The sequence below is a fragment of the Macrotis lagotis genome, chromosome X, assembly GCF_037893015.1.
Source record: "Macrotis lagotis isolate mMagLag1 chromosome X, bilby.v1.9.chrom.fasta, whole genome shotgun sequence".
Taxonomy (NCBI): domain Eukaryota; kingdom Metazoa; phylum Chordata; class Mammalia; order Peramelemorphia; family Peramelidae; genus Macrotis; species Macrotis lagotis.
The window spans coordinates 375,298,865-375,323,150 of record NC_133666.1 but is presented as its reverse complement, the minus strand read 5'-3'; positions in this window follow the sequence as shown (position 1 = coordinate 375,323,150).

The following is a 24,286-nucleotide window of genomic DNA, read 5'->3' as shown; positions in this document are numbered from 1 at the left end:
TCAAAATCACTTTGAGCTCTGAAATAAAATGAGACTAACTTCTAAATTTCTTGGAAGATTTAGATGTAGAAGCTGGAACTTTCTTATCTTCTGATTTTGTATACTGGTCCTCCATGGGATCAAAGTCTATCATCAGGTTTCTTTTTTTTTTTTCTGTTTACTCATTTCCTTAGCCTGTGTCCTTGTTTTGACGTGTGTAGTGATCTTGTGAGTATTACTGGGATACCCCACAAGAACCTTACTTCCTTCAGGTTCTTATGGAAGGCTCTGACTGCCCTCCTGGTCTGTGCTTTGGTCTGTGGATAACCACAAACCCACCCCTCTGCCCTAGATCTGTAAGGAGGGTCCCTGCTCTATGGTAATGGGAGCCCAGAGTGGGACCAGGGACTGCATATGGACAAAGGACAAAAGCCTTGTCCCAGGGCCAGAAAAGAGACCTTGACAATCTTCCCCCATCCCTTTACCTTCCATGGCCTGAGCTCTCTGTAACCAGCTGCTGGGCAGCTCTCTGATGGGCAACTCTGTGGACCTGCTTCCATTTCCTGTGATATGTTTTATGTTGATGGCCGTGGCTGCACTGAGGAGGGCCGCACTGAGTTGTGCTTCATGCTCACTCTGGCAGAAGTGTCCCTGCTGATCTTCCTTGGTGTTCTCTGGTTTGCAGTTCAGGAAACTCTTTCTGCTGATGGGTCCTCTCTGGGACTCAGGCACCCAGACACCCAGAGGACTGTTCCCCAAAGAATGAATCTCCTTCAATCCAGCTATAATCCTGACTGTGCTTCCACCCCAACCCCCAACCTCCCCATGGAACAGAGCTTTCCCAAGATCTTCCAAGTTACCCTGGACTGGAGAATTGCTTCAGTGGATCTTTTTGTGGGTGTGTATAATGAAAATTTAGTTAGAGCCTCAATTTTAATGTTTGTGGAATATTTTGGATAGAGGTTCTAGGAAAGGCTGTTCTCTTGTGACAAACTTGGATCCATCCCTAATTTACTTTCTAAAAATAAAGTTGAATTCTGCATTTTCTTTTTTGTTCTTTTAAATTTTTGCAAGTCAAATGGGGTTAAGTGGTTGCCCAAGGTCACACAGCTAAGTAATTATTAAGTGTCTGAGGCCAGATTTGAATTCAGGTACTCCTGACTCTAGGGCTGGTGCTCTATCAACTGTGCCACGTAGCCACCCCTGAATTCTACATTTTCAATAAGCAAAAAAGTTATTTTTTTCTTTCCCATTTCCTTCCCTCATCTTAAAAAATGAGAAAGTAAGAAGAAACACTGGTTAAAAACTTATATGACCAGGCAAAGTAAATCTTTATTTAATTGCCATGTTAAAAAAAGGATGAATTTCTAATATGAATCCTTTACCTTTCTATCTAGAATTAGATGGTTTCATCAAGAATTCTGTGAAAGACTAATTAATCATAGTATGATCAACAAGTTTTGCATAGGTTTTTATCTCTGAAATATTATCGTGGTATAAATTTTGCTTTTGTTTCTATTGATGCAGCATCAGTTCATACAAGTCTTCCCAAGTTTCTATGAAATCATTTCCTTATTCCTTATAACAGTATACTATTATATCAAATTTGTATAACATGAGCTATTCAGTTATTCCTCACTAATTAGCATGTCTTAATTTTCAATTATTTGCCACCTCCAAAAAAGTGTCTTACTTACAAATTATTTTACTCAGGACTAGTCTGTCCTTTAATTTGCTCCATTTCTTATTTAATCTCCCCATTTTCTTCTCTGTTTTTCATCCTTTTTCCCTATTGAGGTATGTTTTACAGTATGCATGTAAATTCTTCCCTATTTAGCCAGCTCAAATAACTGGGAGATTCAAAAATCATGTATTCCCCCTGCCTTCTTGTTTGTATAGAATTCTATTTGCATACCACAATTACATGATATAATTTTTCTTCTATCCTCCCATTCCTTCTCTTTATGCCATGAAATTCTTTCTTTTCCTTGCTTTTCTTTATCTGCTCAACACTATCAAGACATAATAACTTAATGTCTCTGAAACTCTCTAATAAGTCACCTTTTATGTGCTCTAGTGTTGATAGATAGGAAATATAGATAGAGGAAACATAATTATTGTATGACTATATTAAAATACATGCAACTAATTCTTATTTAATCCTTTGTGTTTCTAACTATTGTTTCATTTTTATGATTCTATTGACTTCTTCCTTCCTTCCCTCCTTTTTATCTTTCAAACTAGAAAACATTATCTTGATAATCTTATGGAACTCTATAATTTTCCTAATTCTTTTAAATATTGATGATAGTGACATATAACAAATTTCATTCTATATTAGAAAGGAGATCAAATTATATCAAGAAACTAATGTCAAAAGAATTGTCTATTATTCCGAACATTATGAAATATATATATTTTCTGGTTTGCCAATTACTTAATGATTTAATATGATTTCAGCTTTACAGAAAGTATGTATTTTGCTAGTATTATCCCCATTTTGTATATGAGGAAATTAAGAATGGGAAAAGTTGATGTCTTACAGTCAAATAATTGACTCATATTTGAATTGGAGTTTTCATGATACCAATTCCAGTGCTCTATCCTACTAGCTAATCTGTAATTTGAAATTAATAATGACAAAATAAATGGAATTCAAAATAACAATGTGGTTTTAACTTATATCTCATAAAATGAGAAGCAATATTTAAGGTTGAATGGATTGGGCGATGAAACAATGTTAATGCACATGTTTTGAGTTTATGAATTCCTTAAAATGTGAAGGGATGAAATTTATAATTTCCCTATGACAGAAACTAAATTATGCATATACTTATCCCAGAAACCCCACTGGTAGGTTCTTGTCTTTCATTGTTAAAGAAGATCAAAATGACATCACTAAGTTTAAGACAAATTACAGTGTTTCCAACTGTGGCTGATCAGACCAATAAAAGCTTGGAATGCTCTGTCACAGGTCAGGCATAAACTGATGTATGTCACATTTCCTTCAAACTGCTTCAATTCTGCCTTCCTCATAGTGTTCTCAATGATGAGGTTACTCCATTCTGGGCTGTCCTGTGCAGTGTCTCAAATGATGCACAAATAATTCTAAAATTCTTCAGTGAGACCATTAGGGTGTCATGATATCACTTCTTCTGAACCTCTGGTGAGTGCTTGCCCTCTCTGAGTTCTCCATAAAATAGTCTTTTTGGCAAACATGCATCTGCCATTCTAATAATAGGCCCATTCCATCATAACTGAACTTCTCTAAATGTATGTGTATATTTGTGTGCATGTTCCAAGGAGTTCAATGTGGAAAAAAGAAAGGGAGAATTTTTTTCAGAACCTCAGTGTCTGGAATCTTCTCCTACAAAATGATCTTCAGAAACTTCCTATGACAATTTAAATGGAAGTGATTCATTTTCCTGACATGATTTCAGAGCGATATAGCAAAGAGGTGAGCACAATGGCTCTGCAGACCCTCAGTTTGAATGTCAGTCTAATGCCCCATCTCTTAAACCATAGCCCCCCCAAATACTGAACTAACTGTGGCAATGTGTATGTCATATGTATGTGTGTGTATGTGTGTATGTGTGTATATGTATGTATATGTTTGTGAGTGTATGTGTATATGTATACATATAAGTATATGTATGTGTGTAATAGATATATATATGTATATATACATACATATATACATACATATATATATATATATATATATATATATATATATATATATATATATATATATGCTGATCAGTTGTTTCAACTGTGTCCAAGTCTTAGTAACTCTATTTAGTTTTTTTGGCAGGAATACTATATTGTTTTGCCATTTCTTTGTCCAGCTTATTTTGCAAATGAAGAATGTTGGCAGACAGGTTAAAATGACTGCCCAAGGTTCCATCATGAATTCATAAGTGTCTGTATTCAGATTTGAACTCAGGAAGATGAATCTCCCTAAGTCCAGGCTCATCACTGTATTCATTGTGCCACTTAACTGTCTTACCATATATAATTATATTTAATATTGTATTTGTTTTATAATCCATTATATGATGTAATTTTAAATAAAATATACAAGGTATAATATATGCATATAAAATATTTTCATCCATACATATGCATATACATGTATAGATTTTGCATATAAATGCATATATATTTGTGTGTTATAAGAAATTCTTCCATGAAAAAATCCTGTCTTTTTTTCCTCATTGGATTCCTTGGAATATACAGATAAAAACACACATAAACATAGACATGTGTAATGACATTTTAATTTATTTATAAAAAAACTACAGACAATATATGATCATGTATTGGAGGATGGTTAAAAATGAATTTGATAAATGTAATGCAGACTTTATTTAAGACAAAGTACAATGAAACATAAGAATAAAAATGCACATATATAAATTTAATATATGCTAAAATATTGAGGAATAACTAAAGAATGTGAAATCATTATAAATTTAGACCTAGAAAATAAAACAAATACACTGTCCTCCCCCTTTTTTGACAGAAATGGTTTGTTGCCCATTGATGTTCACTTCCAACATGTCAGAAAATAGTGGTATTCAAAGAAACTGAGATACAGAAGAAGATGCCAAGTCTTCAGATCCAGATATCTTAGTGATTTTCATAGAATAAATTCTTATTTTGGGTACTTAAATGAGGGATGGCTAGGTGGAGCAGTGGATAGAGTACCAGCCCTGGAGTCAGGAGGAGCTGACTTCTAATCTGGCCTCAGACACTTAATTATCTAGCTGTGTGGCCTTGGGCAAACCACATAACCACATTTGCCTTGCAAAAAAAAGATAAATAGGCATTCTATTTATAATACATTAATAATACTTCTCTTTCTGCCTTGCTCAGCCATTTCAAATTTCCCCACCTATTGATAAAGAATATGCAAAATACATCCATAAATTTACTTAGTTATCTATTTATATATGTATATGATCTAAAACTCTTTTGTAATATTAAAAAGCTTAGTTGCATAAAACTGTCTCACTCTTAATTGAAGGGGATATCAAATGCTTTCCTTTTCAGAAATATTAGTCTTCCTAAAATACAAAAAGCTAAAAAGAAAGAAAAAATAGCTTAAAATGTATTTATTAAGTGAAACTTTTGCATATGTTTAAATATATTTTCCAATTTCTATCTTATGAATTTATGATACTTTTCTGTAGGAAAAAAATCAGCCTCATTTTGGACACACCATTTATAATCATGTATAGTGTTATTTTTCTCCTAATTTTCTTTTTTTTTTTAATGGAATAGAGGACTGGTATCATTTTCATTTAGACTTACAGAAAGAATTAAAAATAATCTAAGAATTAAATTACAGGGTATTTTAACATATTCTGGACATCTAGGAATGTGTCTGAAATTCTTCCCTGAAAAAATATTCATTTTTCCCCCACCCAAAAATATATAAAATTATGCACAAAAGTTATTAGATAGGGATTTATACAATAAGGTTTAAATTAAGAAGAATGATTAAGGGTTTTCTTTTGGACAAAAAATCTGAAGATAATTGGAATGACAAGAAAAAGCAACTATCAATAATTAATATTTTCTTGCATGATACCCTTTAAGTTTCTCATCATGACCTATTAGCTTTTCAACCTCCCCAGAAGTTGATATAATGAATCTTACTATCCTTAATGTTCATTTGTGTTCACTGGTGCTTAGAGATATTAAGTTACCTTAGTCTTTTTACTATACAATTTTTATATAGACATTAACTGAATGATATCTTAATAGCATTTAACTCTATAGACTCTTAAATTCCGCTAGCCATATTTCAAATATATTTATCTCTCAACTCATTCAATCCTTCTGGTTGCCTTCCATTAACCATCAACTTGCTCAGTTCTGAACTTTGTGGAGAAAAAAAAAAGTAATTTCAATTTGACTTTCTTGTAACATGATGGAATCATAGTGTCCTATATGATAAATGGTAAAGAATTGGGAATGACTTTATAGATCCAATAGAGGAGCTTTTACATATATCTTCATATATACATATACACATACATGTACATATACATATGGATATACATATGCACGCACATATGCATACACATATGCATATAGATATTTGTATATATAGATTCCCTGGAGAGCTTCTTGGAATTTATTGTATGGAGGAGAAATATGGTTATATGAGAACTTACATAAAACCACTTTGGCATTAGTATGGAAGATGGATTAGAATAGAGAGAGACTTGAGATAATGAGATTAATTAATAAGTTATTGAAGTAGTTTAAGAAAATAGGATAATGACTGAAGCTAAGGTAGTACCTTATGCATATGATAAAAAGGGATATGGAGGGGGATTGGATGTAATAATTATTTTAGAAGAGGCAGCTAAGTGGAGCATTGAATAGATTACCTGGAGTCAGGATGACCTGATTTCAAATCTGGCTTCAGACACTTAATATTTACCTAGTTGTGTGACCTTTGCCAGTTAACTCATTGCCTTGCAAAAACCAAATATATTTTTAAAAATAATTATTTTGGAAGCAGAACAAATTATGTAAACTGGGTGAAAGTAAGGATTTTGGATAACAATCAAGCTGCACACATGGGTGATTAACATAGTGATGTTATTTTTTTTTTACATAAATGGGCAAATTTGGAAGAGGAACAGAATTTTAACACAAGTTAACAAGTTCTGTTTTTATCTAGGATCTGAGGATTTTAGAACTATTTAGAAGTTACCTGAGAGATCAACTAATGCAATTTCCTCATTGATAATTGGACTAGATGTATACTTGGATTTTTATGTACTGATATTGAAATTGAGCTGTTTTTTTTAAAAAAAATCTCTCGTTTGAAATCTTATGTAGGTACTTGATGATATAGGCTAACAGCAGTCAAGACCTTAGTCTTAATATTCCTGAGTAAAACTCCCAATAACTTGCTTCTCTTGAACATTCATCTCCTTTTAATCAGACTGTACATAGATTTTGTGCTGCTAATGGCATACACTGTTCATATGATTTTCATGATGAAGTTGATAATGACAACAGAAAAATAATTCCAATGCCCATTATATACATAATTTCATTGACTCTCAGAATAATCTAATGAGATGAATACTGTAACCATATTCTTCAAATTACAGATAAGGATACTTAAATTAAAAATATGCACATATTGGCCCATTGATTGGATCTCAATGTTCTTTCATTGCAATTTCAGCACTTTTCAAAAATACCATCTCTCACTTTTATAGTCATTGTTGCTGCTCTCTTGCATAAGAAATAATATCCTCAGTTCTAAACAACTGCCACAAGTAAAATGTAGAATGGAGCTAAGGGAAAAAAAAAATTATTGCATAAGAAATCAAGAAACAATAAAACAAAATCAAAAGGCTGAAAAACTATAAGAAAATGTTAAATATCTCACTGGAAAAAAACAACTGACCTGAAAGTCAAATCCTGGAGAAATAATTTAAAAATCATAGAACTACCTGAAAGTCCCAATCAAAAAGAGCCTAGACCTCATTTGTTGGACATTATTCCGAGAAACTGCCCTTATATCCTAGAAGCAAAGGTTAAAATAGAAATTGAAAAAATCCACTGATTACCTCCTTAAAAAACTTCCAAATTGAAAATTGTCAGGAATTTTTTATCCAAATTGCAGAACTCACAAATCAAGGAGAAAATATTGCCAGCGGTGAGGGAAAAAAATCAAATATTGTGAACTATCGTCAGGATAACCTAAGACTGAGCAGCTTCTGTATTAAGGGATTATGGGATTTGGAATATGACATTCTGAAAGGCAAAGCAGCTTGGATTATATCTAAGAATCAACTACTCTGCAAAAGTGAATATACTCTTTCAGGGGAAAAGATGGATATTCAGTAAAATAGGAGACTTTCAAACTTTCTTGATGAAATTACCAGATCTGAACAGTAAAGGACTTTATCTTCAAGTACAGGACTCAGTCAAAACATAGAGAGGGTAGATATGAAAGTCAAAAAGTGACAGATTTATTGATATTAAACCACTTGTGTTCCTGCCTAGGAAGATGAAACTAATTATTCATATGAACCTTGTTATTTATTTGGGTAAATAGTTAGATGATATTAAAAAAAAGAGAGTTAATGAGGGAGAAAGGAATGTCCTCAGAGAAGCAAAAATGGAAAAGTAGAATGTGGTTTATTATTTTACATAAAAAAGCAAGAAAAATATTTTGTAGTAGAGGGGAAGAGGGAGAAAATGAAAGGGAGTAATTGAGCCTTAAAGGCATTGACTCAGAGAAGAAATAACATAAACCCTTAATAGGGTATAGAAATCCTTCTTACCCTAGAGGAAAATAAGAGGGGGAAGGGATGAGATAAAGGGGATGGGGTGTGGATGGCAAGTAAGAAGGGAAAAATAGGTAGCGGGGAAAGAGGGGAGAGATTTGTAGGAAAGGAAGAGCCTGGTTGAAGGTAATCAGAAGCAAAATACTTTTTTGGCAAGACAATGGTGTTAATTGACTTGCCCAAGGTTACAAAGCTAGCTAATTTTTATGTGTCTAAAGGCAGATTACACTCAGACTTCCTGATTATAGGGCCGCTATTCTATCTACTATGCCACCTAATTGCCCAGATTTAACAGTTCTTTAGAGCAATTTGGAACAATGGCCAAAGGCTAAAAACCATCCCTACCTGTTGACCTAGCAGTACCACTGCTAGGTCTATATTTCAGAAGAAATGAAATACAGGAAGAAAGAATCCATATGTATAGGGATATTTATGGCTGCTCTCTTCTGGAGGTGAGGAGCTAGAAATTAAGGGGATGCCTAGCAGTTGGGGAATGAATGAGCAAATAGTACTGTTTGATAGTGAAAATATGATTCTCCGTTATGTAAAATTATAAACAGCATGTTCTCGGTAAAATAAACCAAAATAAAACAAGAGAGCAAAATTTAAAAATATTATTATGAAAATGACAAAATTAATTATACATATGAGCAAATAAGAGTATTTTATTGATTAAATAGACTCCCTCCATATATTTTATCATGGGACAGGTGATATGTAATGAAGGATATTGATAATCTATCATGGGATCTTGAAGAATTTATTGATGAATTGAAAACTTAAGTAATTTACCAATACTTACACAACCAAAACATTAAAAAGAGTGACTGGAATGCAGTTCTTAATGATTATTACAGTACAATCATCTACCTACTAGAAAATAATGGTTTATTATTGTTTAAATTAGAAGATATAAAGATAAAGAATCCCATTTCCACAGTTTTTAAAGGATTTATAAATTTTCCATGTTTCATTTACAAATTATTTTCTTAATCTGGCACAAATTTGAGTTCTTTGTTACTGACTTTCTATGACAAGAGAAAGGGCATATAATGATAATAATATGTTTAATCTTTAGTAAACCCTCCAAATTAGTATGTTCTCTGCTCAGTAGTTTCCTGAAATCAAGTTTCTCATTCAAATGTAATTTTTATGTATTTTCTTTTTTTTACTTTTTAATTAAAGATTTTATTTATTTTGAGTTTTACAATTTTTCCTCTAATCTTACTTCCCTCCCCCCACCCCAAAAGAAAGCAAGCAATTTGTCAGTCTCTGCATTGTTTCCATGTTGTACATTGATCCAAATTGAGTGTGATGACACAGAAATCATATCCTTCAGGAAGAAACATTAAGTGTAAGAGAAAACAAGATCAGACAATGAGATGTCAGTTTATTTCGAAATTAAAGGAAATAGTCCTTAGACTTTGTTATAACTCCACTAATTTTTATCTGGATACAGATGGTATTTTCCATTGTAGAGAGCCCCAAATTGTCTGATTGCTGCACTGATGAAATGAATGAGTCCATTAAATTTGATCATCGCCCCCATGTTGCTGTTAGAGTATACAATGTTATTCTGGTTCTGCTCCTCTCCCTCAGCATCAGTTCATGCAAATCTTTCCAGGCTTCCATGAATTCCTATCACTCCTGCTATCTAATAGAAAAATAGTGTTCCATAACATACATATACCACATTTTGCTAAGCCATTCCCAATTGAAGGACATTTTCTTGATTTCCAATTCTTTGCCACCACAAACAGGTCTGCTATAAATATTTCTGTACAAGTGATGTCCTTAGCCTTTTTTCATCATCTCTTCATGATATAGACCCAGTAATGGTGTTACTGGATCAAAGAATATGTACACTTTTGTTGCCCTTTGTTCATAGTTCCAAATTTCTCTCCAGAAATGTTGGATAAGTTCACAGCTCCACCAACAACATAATAGTGTCCCAGATATCCCACAACCCTTCCAACAAGGATCATTATCCTTTCTGGTCATTTTGGCCAGTCTGAGATGTGTGAGGTGGTACCTCAGATAAACATTAATTTGCATTTCTCCAATAAGTAATGATTTAGAACAATTCTTCATATGACTATGGATTGCTTTCATCTGTTCATTTATAAATTGCCTTGGTATATCCTTTGATCATTTGTCAACTGGGGAATGGCTTTTTTTAAAAAAAAATATGACTCAGTTCTCTGTATATTTTAGAAATGAATCCTTTGTCAGAAGCATTAGTTGTAAAGATTGTTTCCCAGTTTACTACATTTCTTTTGATCTTGGTCACAATGGTTTTTCTATGAAAAAAAAGTTGTTGATTTAATGTAATCAAAATTATCTGGTTTGTTTTTAGTGATGTTCTTCATCTCTCCCTTAGTCATAAACTGCTTCCCTTTCCATACATTTGACAGGTAAACTAGTCTTTGATCTTCTAATTTGCCTATAGCATTTTTTTATGTCTAAATCCTGTATCCATTTGGATCTTATCTTGGTATAGGGTGTGAGGTGTTGGTCTTATCTAAATTTCTTCCATATTAAATTTCAATTTTCCCAGCAGTTTTTATCAAAGTGAGAGATTTCACCCCAAAAGCTGGATTCTGGATTTATCAAACTTCACTTCAGGTGAAGCAAAATATATTTTGCTCCAACTTTTTTTCTTTACTCTATATGAATCTCTGCTTCAAATTGGTTTCTTGTAAGCAGCATATTGTAGGATTTTGTTTTTTAATCAACTATGCTTTTCACTTACATTTTAAGGGAGAGTTCATCCTATTCCCATTCAAAGTTATAATTAATTCTTTATTGCCCTCCATACTATATTCCTTCTGTTGTTATTTTCCCCCTTTCCCCACTTTTTCCCGTATTCCCCAGTATTTTGTTTCTGAATGCCACCCCCCTTCAGTGTGTTTGCCCTCCTATATCCACCCCCCTCCACTTTCTTTCCCCTTTCCCTTTTGACCTTTTCCCTTCCCTTCCTTTTGTTAGTTCCCCTTTTTCTCCATGTCCCTTTCTCTTAGATGTTTTTAAGTTAACTGAGTTTGTGTGTAATTTAACTTTAAACCAAGTCTGATGAGAAGAAGATTCAGGTGTTTCTCATCTCCTCCCTTCTTCCTCTCTATTACCATAGATATTTTGTACCTCTTAGTGTAATAAGATTTACCCTATTCAATACACTCCTTCTCCCCATCTCTTTCCTGTCCTTCTTTTAAAGGAGTAGGTGTTTTTAAATCATTCTATCTGAGTCATAGAAAATTCTGAATATTCATCACTTCTAGCTAAGTACATTCTGTCTAAAGGAGTTACAGTTCTTGAGAGTTATTAGAATTTTTCTCCCAAGTAGGGTTATCGCCAATTTCATCCCATTGTATAGCAGTCTCATGGATAAGTCATGAGTGTCCATCATTTCTGGCTTGCTATATTCTCTCTTTTAGAGTTAGAATTCTCAAGGGTTATCAGAATCTTTTTCCCCATGCTGGGATATAGCCAGTTTCAACTTACTGGATATCATCCCCCCCCTTTTTTTTTTACCTTTTTCTTGTGTCTCTTGAACCTCCTGTTTGATGCCCCAATTTTCTATTTAGCTTTGGTCTTTTCATCAGGAATTTTTGGAATTCTTCCATTTTGTTAAATGTCCATCTTTTCACATCAAAAAGAAGGCTCAGCTTTGTAAGGATAGTGGATTCTTGGTGGCATTCCAAGCTCCCTTCCTCTTCAGAATATCTCATTCCAGGCCCTTTGATCCCTTAATGTTGATGCAGCCAGATCCTGCCTAATCCTTATTGTGACTCCTTGGTATTTATATTGTTTCTTTTTGGTTGCTTGCAGGGATTTCTCTTTTATCTGATAGTTCTTGAATTTGGTCATGACATTCCTTGTTATTTTCATTTTAAAATCTCTTTCTGGAGGGGATCAATGTATTCTTTCTATAATTACTCCGCCCTCTGGATCCATGATATCAGAACAGTTTTCCATAACTATATACTGTAATATTAATTCCAGGCTTTTTTTTCTCTTCAATGTTTTCAGGAAGTCCAATCATCCTCAGGTTGCCCCTCCTTGATCTATTCTCAAGGTCAGTGGTTTTGCTAATGAGGTATTTTGCATTTTCTACTATTTTTTTCTATTTTTTAATTTTGTTTAACAGGCTCTTGCTGTCTCATGAAGTCAATAATTTCTGCAGACTCCATTCTTTTTGTATTTGTCCAACTGATGTTCTGAGAGATTTATTCTCATTTTGTATTTGGCTAGTTGAGGATCTGAGAGAATTATTCTCATTTTGTATTTGTCCAATTGTATTTTCCAATGATTTTCTTTCTTGTTGTAGGGTGTTAATTGACTAACCTAAATTTTCCAAATGATTTTTAAACTCCTTCCTTATTTCTTCAAGGAACCCTTTCTGTGCTATAGACCAGTTCATATTCTCCTCAGAGGTTCTAGTCTCTCTGAGTTAGAGTCTTTTCCTTCTAAAATTTTTTCTATGGATCCACCTTTTGCTGACCTTTCTTCATTTTGCTGAGACTTGGGTTTGGGAGGGGCTGGTTCACAGATGTTTGGTGTTGGGATCCCTAGAGACTTTGGACTCTGAGTACAATACCTCCAGCCTGCCAGTAGGAGGTGCTTGCTGCTTTCTCTGGATTGTCTGTGAGGAAGATTGAGGCCTACTCCCTTAGACTGGAGGGAGTGATTGAAGCTGTTAAATACTTTTTTCTTCCATCAACATTGGGCTCTAACCTGGGATGAGGTCATCCCTCTCCCTATTGTTAGCTGACTTGGCTCTTCTGCTCACACCCTTGTGCCTGGGGCAGAAGTGGTTTGTAATTGTGTTTGTTCTGTGAAGAGGCCTCAATTGCAAGGAAGGTGTGGACTCAGAGTTCCTCAGACCAGAGGAGCCCAGGGTTGATGTCCGCAGCTCTCCTGCACCAGAACTCTCTCCCCAGCCCTGTTGGAAAATTCTTGAGGGTCAAGGCCAACACCAGTGCCTCTGCTCCCTCCTTGACCCAAGCCCCAGCAGTTGACCACACTCTAGCCCCATGATTTATCAAGCAAGTCCAGCTCTCAGGTGCTCAGCCTCCTGGGGCTCCCACCTCATTGCTAATCAGGCTGATCCACCCTCTGTGCCTGGACTCACCCAGGACTCACCCAAGACCACAGTTAACAAATCCTGTCTTCTCTTGGCTTTTCTTTCTGGGTTATATGGCTCTGATTTCTGTTAAGAGGTTTGTTCATATCATAGATGGGGAAAGATCAGGAAACTTTAGAATTGTGCTTTTCTTCCTTCTGCTGTCTTGGCCAGAAGTCCCCTCTCATTCAAATTTAAAAGATAAAAACAAAAATAAAAGCAAAAGTTGGGGTATGAGAAAGTCAACGTTTCTAAAATTTTAGTCAGATTATATCTTCATTAAAGCATGTACCTGGGACTTCACAGATGAGAATGTGTAGGTATCATGCTTCTGGCCCTTTTCTCAACACAGTTTTAAATGGAATCTCTACATAGGCCTTAAGGCTATAGATCCCAACAAAAATAGTGCAAAATAATTTTTCAACTCAAAATAATGTGGAGGAATTTGTTTTGATGTTTTATTATATTTTCCAATTACATGTTAGGAAAGGTTTTTAACATTCATTCACCTGCAAATTTTAAAATTATATAATTACCTTCCATACTCCATTACTAACCTCAGTGGCAACAAGCATGATGACGATTATACATACACATTTGTGATAAAAATGTTTACAAATTAGTCATTTTTTCACTATAAGGAATTACTATTAAGGGGAAAAGATACATAAGAGGTATTTTTATAAAGTATGCTTGAGATTCAGCTTTTAAAATTTTTTATTTTATTTTGAATTTTACATTTCCCCCAATTTCATTTCCTTTCCCCACCACCACCCACAGAAAGCAGTCTGATAGTCTTTATATTGTTTCCATGCTATACATTGATCAAAATCGAATATGTTGAGAGAGAAATCATATCCTTAAAGAAAAAATATATAATAGTAAAATTTAAAAATGTACATTTAAAAAAAATTAAATGGAAAGGTTTAGCCTTTGGTCTTAGTTTAAGCTCCACAATTGTTTCTTTGGATATAGATGGTATTCTACATCACAGATAACTTAAAATTGTCCCTGATTGTAGCATTGATGAAATGGGCAATTCAATTAAGGTTGAGCATCACCCCCATGGAGCTATTAGGGTGTACAATGTTCTTCTTGTTCTGCTCACCTCACCCAGCACCAGTTCATACAGATCTTTCAAGGATGAATTCCCTTCCCTCCTAGTTTCTAATAGGACAATAGTCTTCCATAACATAACTATCCCACAGTTTGTTCAGTCATTCCCCAACAGATGGACATTCAATCAGTTTCCAATGTGTGGCCCCCACAAGCAGGGCTGCTATGAATATTTTCGTACAAGGGATGTTTTACCCTTTTTTATATTCTCTTCAGGTTATATACCCAGTAGAGGTATTGCTGGATCAAAGGGTATTCATATTATTATTGCCCTTTGTGCATAATTCCAAAATGCCCTCCAGAAAAGTTGGATGAATTCAGAGCTCCACAATGCATTAGTGTCCCAGATTTCCCATGTCCCTTCCAACATTGATCATTGTCCTTTCTGGTCATGTGGCTATTCTGAGAGGTATGAAGTAGAACTTCAGGCTTGCATTATTTTGCATTTATCTAATCAGTATTGATTTAGAAAAAAAAATATTACTATGACTATGGATTGATTTAATTTCCTCATCTATAAATTGTCGCTGCATATACTCTGACCATTTGTAAACTGGAGAATTTTTTTTTATAAAGTTGACTCAGTTCTCTATATGTTTTAGAAATGAACCCTTTGTCAAAAACACTAGTTGCAAAAATTGTTTCACTATTTGGTATATTTAATTTGAACTTGGTTGCAGTGGCTTTGATTGTGCAAATGGTTTTGAATTTAATGTAATCAAAATAATCTAATTTATTTTTAATGATGTTCTCCATTTCTTCCTTGGTCATAAACTGCTTCCCTCTCCATAGTAAAAAACTATTCTTTAATCTCCTAGTTTAGTTATGATATTGTCTTTTATGTCAAAATCCTGTACATAGTTTGATATTATCTTGGGAGAGGTTGTGAGATGTTGGTCTAATCCAAATTTCTGGCATGCTAAATTCCATGTATCCCAACAGTTTTTATTGAAGAGAATGTTTATCCCAGAAGCTGGATTCTTTGGGTTTATCAAACAGCATATTTCTCTATTCATTTCCTACTATATCTTTTGTATCTAATCTACTCCAATGATCCACCATTCTATTTCTTAGCCAATACCATGCAGTTTTGATGACTGATGATTTATAATATAATTTTAGATCTGGTAAGGCTAAGCCACTTTCCTTTGTACTTTTTTTTCATTGAATCCCTGGAAATTCTTGATTTTTTATTTCTCCATTTAGATTACTTGCAATTTCTTCTTATTCTTTAATGTAATTTTTTTTGGATTTTGTTTGGTAAAGCATTAAATAAATTTATTTAGGAGAAATTTTCATTTTTATTATATTAGTTCATCCTGTTCATGAGCAGCTGATATTTGCCCACTTTTTAAAATATGATTTTTGTTTGTGAGAAAAAAAAGTGTTTTGTAGTTGTTTTCATAGAGTTTCTTAATCTGCCTTGGCAGTCAAGTATTTTATATTGTCTAAAGTTACTTTGAATGGTTTTTCTTTCTAGTTCTTACTGCTGTATCTTCCTAGTAATTTATGCTGTGTATTTATGAGAGTTTATTTTATATCCCGTGACTTTGCAAAAGTTACTAGTTGTTTCTAGTAGTTTTTTAGATGATTTTTTAGGACTCTCTAGTTAAATCATCATGTCATCTACAGAGAGTGAGAGTTTTGTTTCTTCCTTCCCAATTCTATTTCCCTCAATTACTTTCTCATCTCTTGTTGCTGAAGCTAAAATTTCCAACACAATATTGAATAGTAGTGGTGATAACAGGCATGCTAGTTTCACCCCTGATCTTATTGGGCATGCCTCTAGCTTAGCCCCATTGCATATAATACTTGGTGATGGTTTCAGATAGATAATGCTTATCATTCTAATGAGCAATAATTTTTTTCCTATTCTCTCCAGTGTTTTTAGTAAGAATGGGTGCTGAATTTTGTGAAAGGCTTTTTATGCATCTATTCATATAATCACGTGATGTCTTGTAGATTTGTTATTGATATAATGAATTATACTTACAGTTTTCCTAAAATTGAACCAACTTTATATTCCAGGGATATATCTGGCTTGGTAATATTATGTTTTTCCAGTGAGGGAGATAGATCTATAATTTTCTTTCTCCATTTTCACTATTCCTGTTTTAGGTTTCAGTACCAAATTGGTGTAGTAGAAAGAATTAGGTAGAATTCCATGCTCACTTATTTTTCCAAAGAGTTGATATAGAATTGGAATCAATAGTTCCATTAATGTCTGATAGCATTCACTTGAGCATCCATCTGATCCTGGAAATTTTTTTCTTAGGGAGTTCAATAATGAATTGCTAAATTTCTTTTTCTGAGATCATGCATTTATGTATTGAATTTCCACTTCATTTAACCAGAGCAATTTATGTTTTTGTAAATATTCATCCATTTCATTTAGATTATAAAATTATTAATATACAGTTGCATTATTACTTTAATTTCCTCCTCAATAGTGTGTTCATCTTTTTCATTCATGATACTAGCAACTTGGTTTCCTACTTTTTTTAAATCAAATAAGCAGAAGTTTATCAGTTTTATTGTTATTTTTTCATAAAACCAACTCTTGGTTTTTATTTATTCAATAGTTTTCTTGCTATTGATTTTATTAATTTCTCCTTTAATATTTGGAATTTCTAATTTGTTATTTACTTGGCAGTTTTTAATGTGTTCTTTCTCTAATTTTTTTAGTTGCATGTTTAATTCCATGATTTCAACTTTCCCCAATTAGTCATGTAAGCATGTAAATATTTAATATTTCACTATTGCTTTGACTATATCCCATATGTTTTGGTAAGTGGTCTCATTATTGTCATTATCTAGGAGGAAATCATTAATTCTTTCTATAATTTGTTGCTTGATCTACTCTTTCTTTAAAATGAGGTTATTTAGTTCCAAATTAGTTTTGTGTCTATCTCTCCCTGGCCCATTATTGCATTTGATTTGTATTGCATTATGTACTGAGAAGGAATTATTCACTATGTCTGCTTTTCTGATTTTGATAATAAGGTATTTATGCTCTAGTACATAGTGAATTTTTTTGTAAGTGCCATGTATTTGGGAAAAAATGTATATTCCTTTGTATTTCCATTCACTTTTCTCCAAAGGTCTATCGGGTATAGCTTCTCTAACATTTCTAACATTCAATTTCCCTCTTTAACTTTGGTCTTGTTTATTCTGTAGATCGATTTATCTAAATATGAGAGTGGGAGGTTGAGGCTCCCACCAATAGACTTTTGTTATGTATGTTTACCTGTATATCATTAAACTTCTCCTCTAAGAATTTTTATGCTATATCTCTTGGTGCATACATATTTAGTATTTAAGTTAGTTTATTATCTATGGTACCTTTAAGAAGGCTATACTTTTTCCTAATTGCTTTTAGTAAGATCGATTTTTTCACTTGCTTTGTTTGAGATAAGTATTGATACCCCCTGCTTTTTTTCATTTCAGCTGAAGCAAAATATTTTGCTCTAACCTTTTACCTTTACACACACACACACACACACACACACACACACATTTCTCTGCTTCAAATTGTTTCTTATAAGAAGCATATTATAAGATTCTAGTTTTTAATCCAGTCTATTTGCTTACATTTTATGGGAGAGTTCAGGCCATTCACATTCAGAGTTATAATCACTAACTTTTTATTGCCCTCCATGATATCTTCCCTCTGCTTATATTTTCCCCCATTTTTCTCCTTATCCATATTCCATAGTATTTTGTTTCTGAATATCACCATCTTCAATGTGTTTTCCCACTTATATCTAACCCTCCCTTCTTTTCCCCTTTCCCTTTACCCCTTCTTCCTTCTGTTAGTTCTAATTTTCTTCCCCCCTCCCCCTTTCTCCTTTTAATACTTGAAAGGTAAGATAAGTTTCTCAACTTACCTGAGTGTGTATGTATGTTAACTTTAGGCCTAATCTGATTGGAGTAAGATTCAGTCAGTTATCACCTCCCCATTTTCTTCCCCTCTATTTCAATATGTCCTTTGTACCTCCTTATTTAATGTGATTTAACCTATTCAAATTCCTCCATTCTTCCATCCCTTTCCTGTCCCTATTTTTAGGAGATGTTGCTTTTAAATCATTCTATTAGAGTCACAGATAAGTCATAGGTGTCCATCACTTCTTGCTTAGTAGATCCTTTCTAACTGAGTTACAGTTCTCCAGACTTATAAGAATCTTTCTCACAGATGGGGATATAGCCAGTTTCATTTCATTGGATAGCAGGTTTTATTTTATCCTTAACCCTTTCCCCACTTTACTTGTGTCTCTTCAGTTTCCTGATTGATATTCAAATTTTCTATTTAGCACTGGTCTTTTTCATCAGGAAAAGTTGAAAGTCTCCTATTTTGTTTTAAGTCCATCTTTTCCTCTGGAAGACAAAGCTAAGTTTTGCTGGATAATAGACTTTTGGCTGCATTCCAAGCTCCCTTGTTCTTTGGAAAATCTAATTCCAGGGCCTTCAATCCCATCATGTTGACACAACAGGTCCTGTGTAATCCATATTGTGGCTCCTTGGTTTCTAAATTGTTTCTTTCTGATGTCTTGCAGGATTTTCCCTTTTATCTGATAGTTCTGGAATTTAGCGAAAATATTTCTTGGGTTTTTTTTTAATTTTCAATCTTCAATGGATCAATGTATTCTTTCAATGACTATTTTGTCCTCTTCTTCCATGAATTTTACCTCCTTATTCGATGTTCTTCACCCTATTCAATTTCCTCCATCCTTCTTTACCATCACTAAATCCTGCCATATTAAATCCAGGCTTTTTGTCTCTTCAATGTTTTCAGGAAGCCCTGTGATTATTAGGTTGTCTTTGTTGGATCTATTCTCAAGTTCAGTGGTTTGGCAGAGGAGGTCTTTTACATTTTATTTTCTTTTATTTGTTTTTTTTCATTTTGTTTAACAGATTCTTATTGCTCATGAAGTCATTAGTTTACCCAGACTCCATTTTTTTTAAGAGAAGTATTTTTTTATTTAAATTTCACAACTCTTTTTCCAATTGATCAATTCTATTTTTGCAGGAATTTTCCATTTGCCCAAATGCATATTTGAGAGAATTGTTTTCTTTTGGTATTGGTCCAATTATATTTTCCAAGGATTTGTTTTCTTGTTGTGAGATGATAATTTTCTCTTGTAAGTTATTACTTTTCTCTTGTTTCTTTTCCTAAGTTTTCCAATTGATTTTAAACTCCTTCTTGATTTCTTCTAGGAAGTCTTTCTGGGTTGGAGACTTCTCAGAAGTTATAGGTCTCTCTGGATTAGAATCTGTTATTTTCAAAGTATTTTTTAATGGGCTCCCTGTCACTGGCCTTTCTTCATTTTCCTAGGATCTTGTGTTGGGGGAGAGGCTGGCTCCCAGTGGTTTGCAGTTGAAGTTCCCTAGAGACTTCACTCACTTGGTTTAGTAACTCCAAGTTGGCCAATCAGTAGGGGATGCTGAAGGTTTTGCTCACTGGGTTTAGTAATTCCAAGTAGGCCTGCCAGTTGGGGGTCCTTGTTACTTTTTCTGGTGTCTGTGGTCTTGATTTGAGGCCCTCTCCCTAGGCCTGGATGGGGTGAGAGGCATAGAAGTCGCTGAATTGTCCTTGAACAATATGGACTGGGACCTGGGGCAAGAATTTTAATCTCCGTATTCAGCTGAGGAAGCTCTGCTGCCTACACCTGATCTTGGGGGGAAGCATGTATGACATTGCATTTGTCCTGGGAAGAGGTCTCCTCTGAATACATGAAGCTTAAGGCCCTAAGCCAAGTGGATGGATGTCCAGCCACATTCTGCAACTCTCTGTGCTGGAACTCACCCTCAAATACCACTGGGACTACTCAGACCACAACTCCCACCTCCAATGACTCCGTAGCTAAGGCTTATAATCAGACCCACGACTCCCCTGGTATGAACCCACTGCTGCCCACCCACAGTCCCCTGAGACAGTACTTGTTGGTAGATTTTCTCATCCTACCTTCTCTTTCTGGGTTTTGTCAATTGAATTTTGGGTAAGGGAATTATTTCACATTATTTCTGAGGGGAAAGCAGAAGACCTTAACACAGTGTCTATCTTCTCTCTGATATCTTACTAGCAAGTAGTATTCACCAAATTCTGAATGGTTTTTGTTGTGTTTTGTTTGATTTATCTTTCTCTGGAGGAGATAACTTTGTTCATAAGTAGTCTTAGGGTTGTCCTAACTCTCTGAATTGCTGAGAGGAGCTACATCCATCAAGATTGATCAAGTCCCATTATTCATTTTAATGTGTACATTGTTTTCTTGGTGCCATTGTCTTCACCCAGCATCAATTCTTGTAATTCATGCTTCTCTCAAGTCTGACCATTTATAGTTTCTTATACAACAGTAGTTTTTCAGTGCATTCACATTCCATAATTTTTAACCATTCCCCAATTAATGGGCATCCCCTCAATTTCTAATTCTTTGCAATATCAAAAAGAACTGCTATAAATATTTTGGAACACGTGTGACTTTTCCCATTTTTAATGATTTCTTCTGGGTATAAGCTTAGCATTGAAATTACTAGGTCAAACGGAATGAACAGTGTTATTGCTCTCTTGGGCATAGTTCCATCTTATTGCCTTTCCTTTATATTTCAATAGCTTCTTTTTATTGCTGGCAATATTTTTGCCCCTTTTTTTAGAATTCTTGATATGATGGTCATTGGAAATATTATCCTGGGTCTCTTTCAGGAAGAGTTCTGCATGTTCTTTTCATGGCTATTTCCTCTCCTTGATCTAGCAAATGTAGGCAGTTTTCTCAGATAATTTCCTGTAAAATATTCTAAAGACACATTTTTTTTTTGATCTAGGCTTTCTGGTAGAACAGTTATTCATGGATTATCTCTCCTGGATTTATTTTCCAGGTTGTTTGTTTCTTTTCTAAGAGGTACTTTACATTTTCTTCAATATTTCTAGTCTTTTTATTTTGTTTGAGGGAATCTTGTAGTTTCATAGATTTATTGGTTTCTATTTGTCCAATGCTAATTTTTAGGGGTATTATTTTAGGTAATTTTATTTATTTTTTATTTTTAAGGGTCTTTTTTTTGCAAGCCAAATGGGGTTAAGCCCAGGGTCACACAGCTAGGTAATTATTAAGTGGCTGAGGCTGGATTTGAACTCAGGTACTCCTGACTCCAGGGCAGTTGTTCTATCCACTGCACGACCTAGCTACCCCTTGTACCACCCAGCTGCCCCAAATTTTATTTTTAATTGAGTTATATTCCTTTTCTACTTGGTCAATTTTATTTTTTCTGAGTTGCTATCTTTTTCCAGTTGGTCATCTTTACTTTTAGTGTAGTTGATTCCTTTAGTCAAATTTTCACAATTTTCCTTCATGACTCTCTCATTTTAAAAATGACTTGCTCATTTATTTTTTCATTCAGCTGCACATGTGTATTTTAAGTTACATAATTTTCTTCCACCTTCACTTCCTACCTCTCTCTGCACAATGGCAAATAGTCAAGTTCGCATTATACATGCATATTTTTGAAAAACATGCTTACAGATTAGTCATTTTTGGTATGAGGAAATAGAATTAAGGGAAAGAGGTACATAAGAGTTAATTTCTCTAAAGTGTTAATCAGATTCTGAAGAGTTTTTTCTTTTTTTTTCTTTTGTTTTCTTTAATTTTTCTTTCTCTGGGTGGGGCTAACATTATACATATCAGTTCTAATATGGTTGTTCTAGATCTCTGAACTGCTTAGAAGAGCTGCTTCAATGAAGGTTGATCATCTCAAAATGCTGTTGCTAATGGGTATCATTTCTTCTTTCCACTTTTCTTCTTCTCTCCTTTGGTTTTTAAAATGTCTTTAAATCTCTTCCATGAGGTTTTGGAGTTGAGGTCAATTCAAAAACTGCTTTGTGTTTTAACATGTATGATAATTCTCACTGCTTTCCTCTTCTGAGATGACATTTTTATCTTCTTCATCTGAGTAGTGTTTTGTATGGCTGTGATTTTTTTTTGGTTGTTGTTGCTCATTTTTACAGTTGTGGTCTGCTCCTGGGATATAGGGAATGTAATACCAAACTTTTTATGGTGGCTTTAGGGTTTTGGTCCCTGACTTACTGGTTGCTAAGATATTACTTACATATCCTATGATTTGTCCATATAGAGCTTTTGTTCCTACTTTATGTCTAATTTTTACTTATGCAATGGGTTGTTGCCTTTCTGGTTTTGTTAGTTGCCCCAGTATTTATAGGTCTCAAACTTTCTCTGGGGTTGGGGACTTCCCTGATTGTCAGTTATCTAGTTTAGCTTAGTCCTGAGCTCCTATCTTGCTGAGCTGGGACTTATACTGTGCTGTGGCTAGAAGCCTCCTGCTGGCTCCCAACTAACTGAACACTAAAGATCCTTCAGGATGTTCAAATTTTAGGACTTGTTTTGCTCTTTTTTTGGTGGAATCTTGCTTTATTTTTTGTGTAGAGCTTTCATTTAAAGTTGTGAAGGGAAAAGATCAAAGAGCCATCTTGGCTCTGCCCCCAAATTCCCAGTCCTTATTTCTCTTACATAAAATAACTTCTATGTAAATATGTTAATCACAAGTGTAAAAGTATTGGGGTGGCTAGGTGGCACAGTGGATAGAGCACCGACCCTGGAGTTAAGAGTACCTGAGTTCAAATCTGGCCTTAGACACATAATAATTACCTACCTGTGCAGCCTTGGGCAAGTCACTCAACCCCACTGCCTTGCAAAAACCTAAAAAAAAAAGAAATAAAGAAACAAATGTACAGCCACAAATTTTATCACACCACAGAGGGGAAAGGAAAGGGCTCATGGTGGAAAACAGTAATTTATAAATTCATAAATGGCTGAATATAGAAAAACTACTGTAGCATGTAATTGGAAAAATACAAGAAAAATACAAAATATTAGTTAAAATATAAAAATGGACTATAATGGGAAATATAGCTGAGGAAAGAGATACAATAATTTCTGACATATCACCATGATATGAATTAATTTTTGATTGCACTTTAAAAGTAGATAATTTCAATGTAAAAAAATAGACTATCAATCATATGAGTGATAGAACCTAAGTTGAATGATCAGATTTCCTTTCTTACTCTTCACTTAACATTTTTAGTAACATGTTATATTTTATGATTAAATGTTAGGGAAAATATATATACTTGGGAAACAATGATGATTTTATTGCTTCTTGTTTCTCATATCTAAAGTAGCAAATATTTAAAGAAATTCTTGAGACTTATATATGAATGTATGAGACAATGTAATCACTCAGAGGATATAATAAGGGAAAAAGAAATAGCCTTTAGGTTTTATACCAAAATAGATATTAAACATCCAATCCAATGGAAAAAAGTTTAATATTTGCACAAATTACACTCATCTATTCCAATTATCACAAATATAACAATCACAAATGAAAATCCCATTCTTCAGTTTTTCAACATTATAATTAATCATGTTGAAAGCATTAGGAATCTCACATGTTACAGTAACAAAAAAAACAGCTTTATAAAGCATGTCATGAATCCAGTTGTCTGTCAAAAATAAATCACAAATTCACAGACTCATTTACATTCATACAGATAAGCTATAAGAACAATTGTTCTTGGTAGTGTTTGATTCCTGATTTTCATTCTTTTTTAAGCTTTTGTATTACTCTTATGATTATCAATAAAAACATGAAATTTTTGAGAGAATAGTCTTGAGCAATGTAATTTTTGAATGGATTCCATTGTCAAGTTTAGCATCAAATTATATGAAAAAGA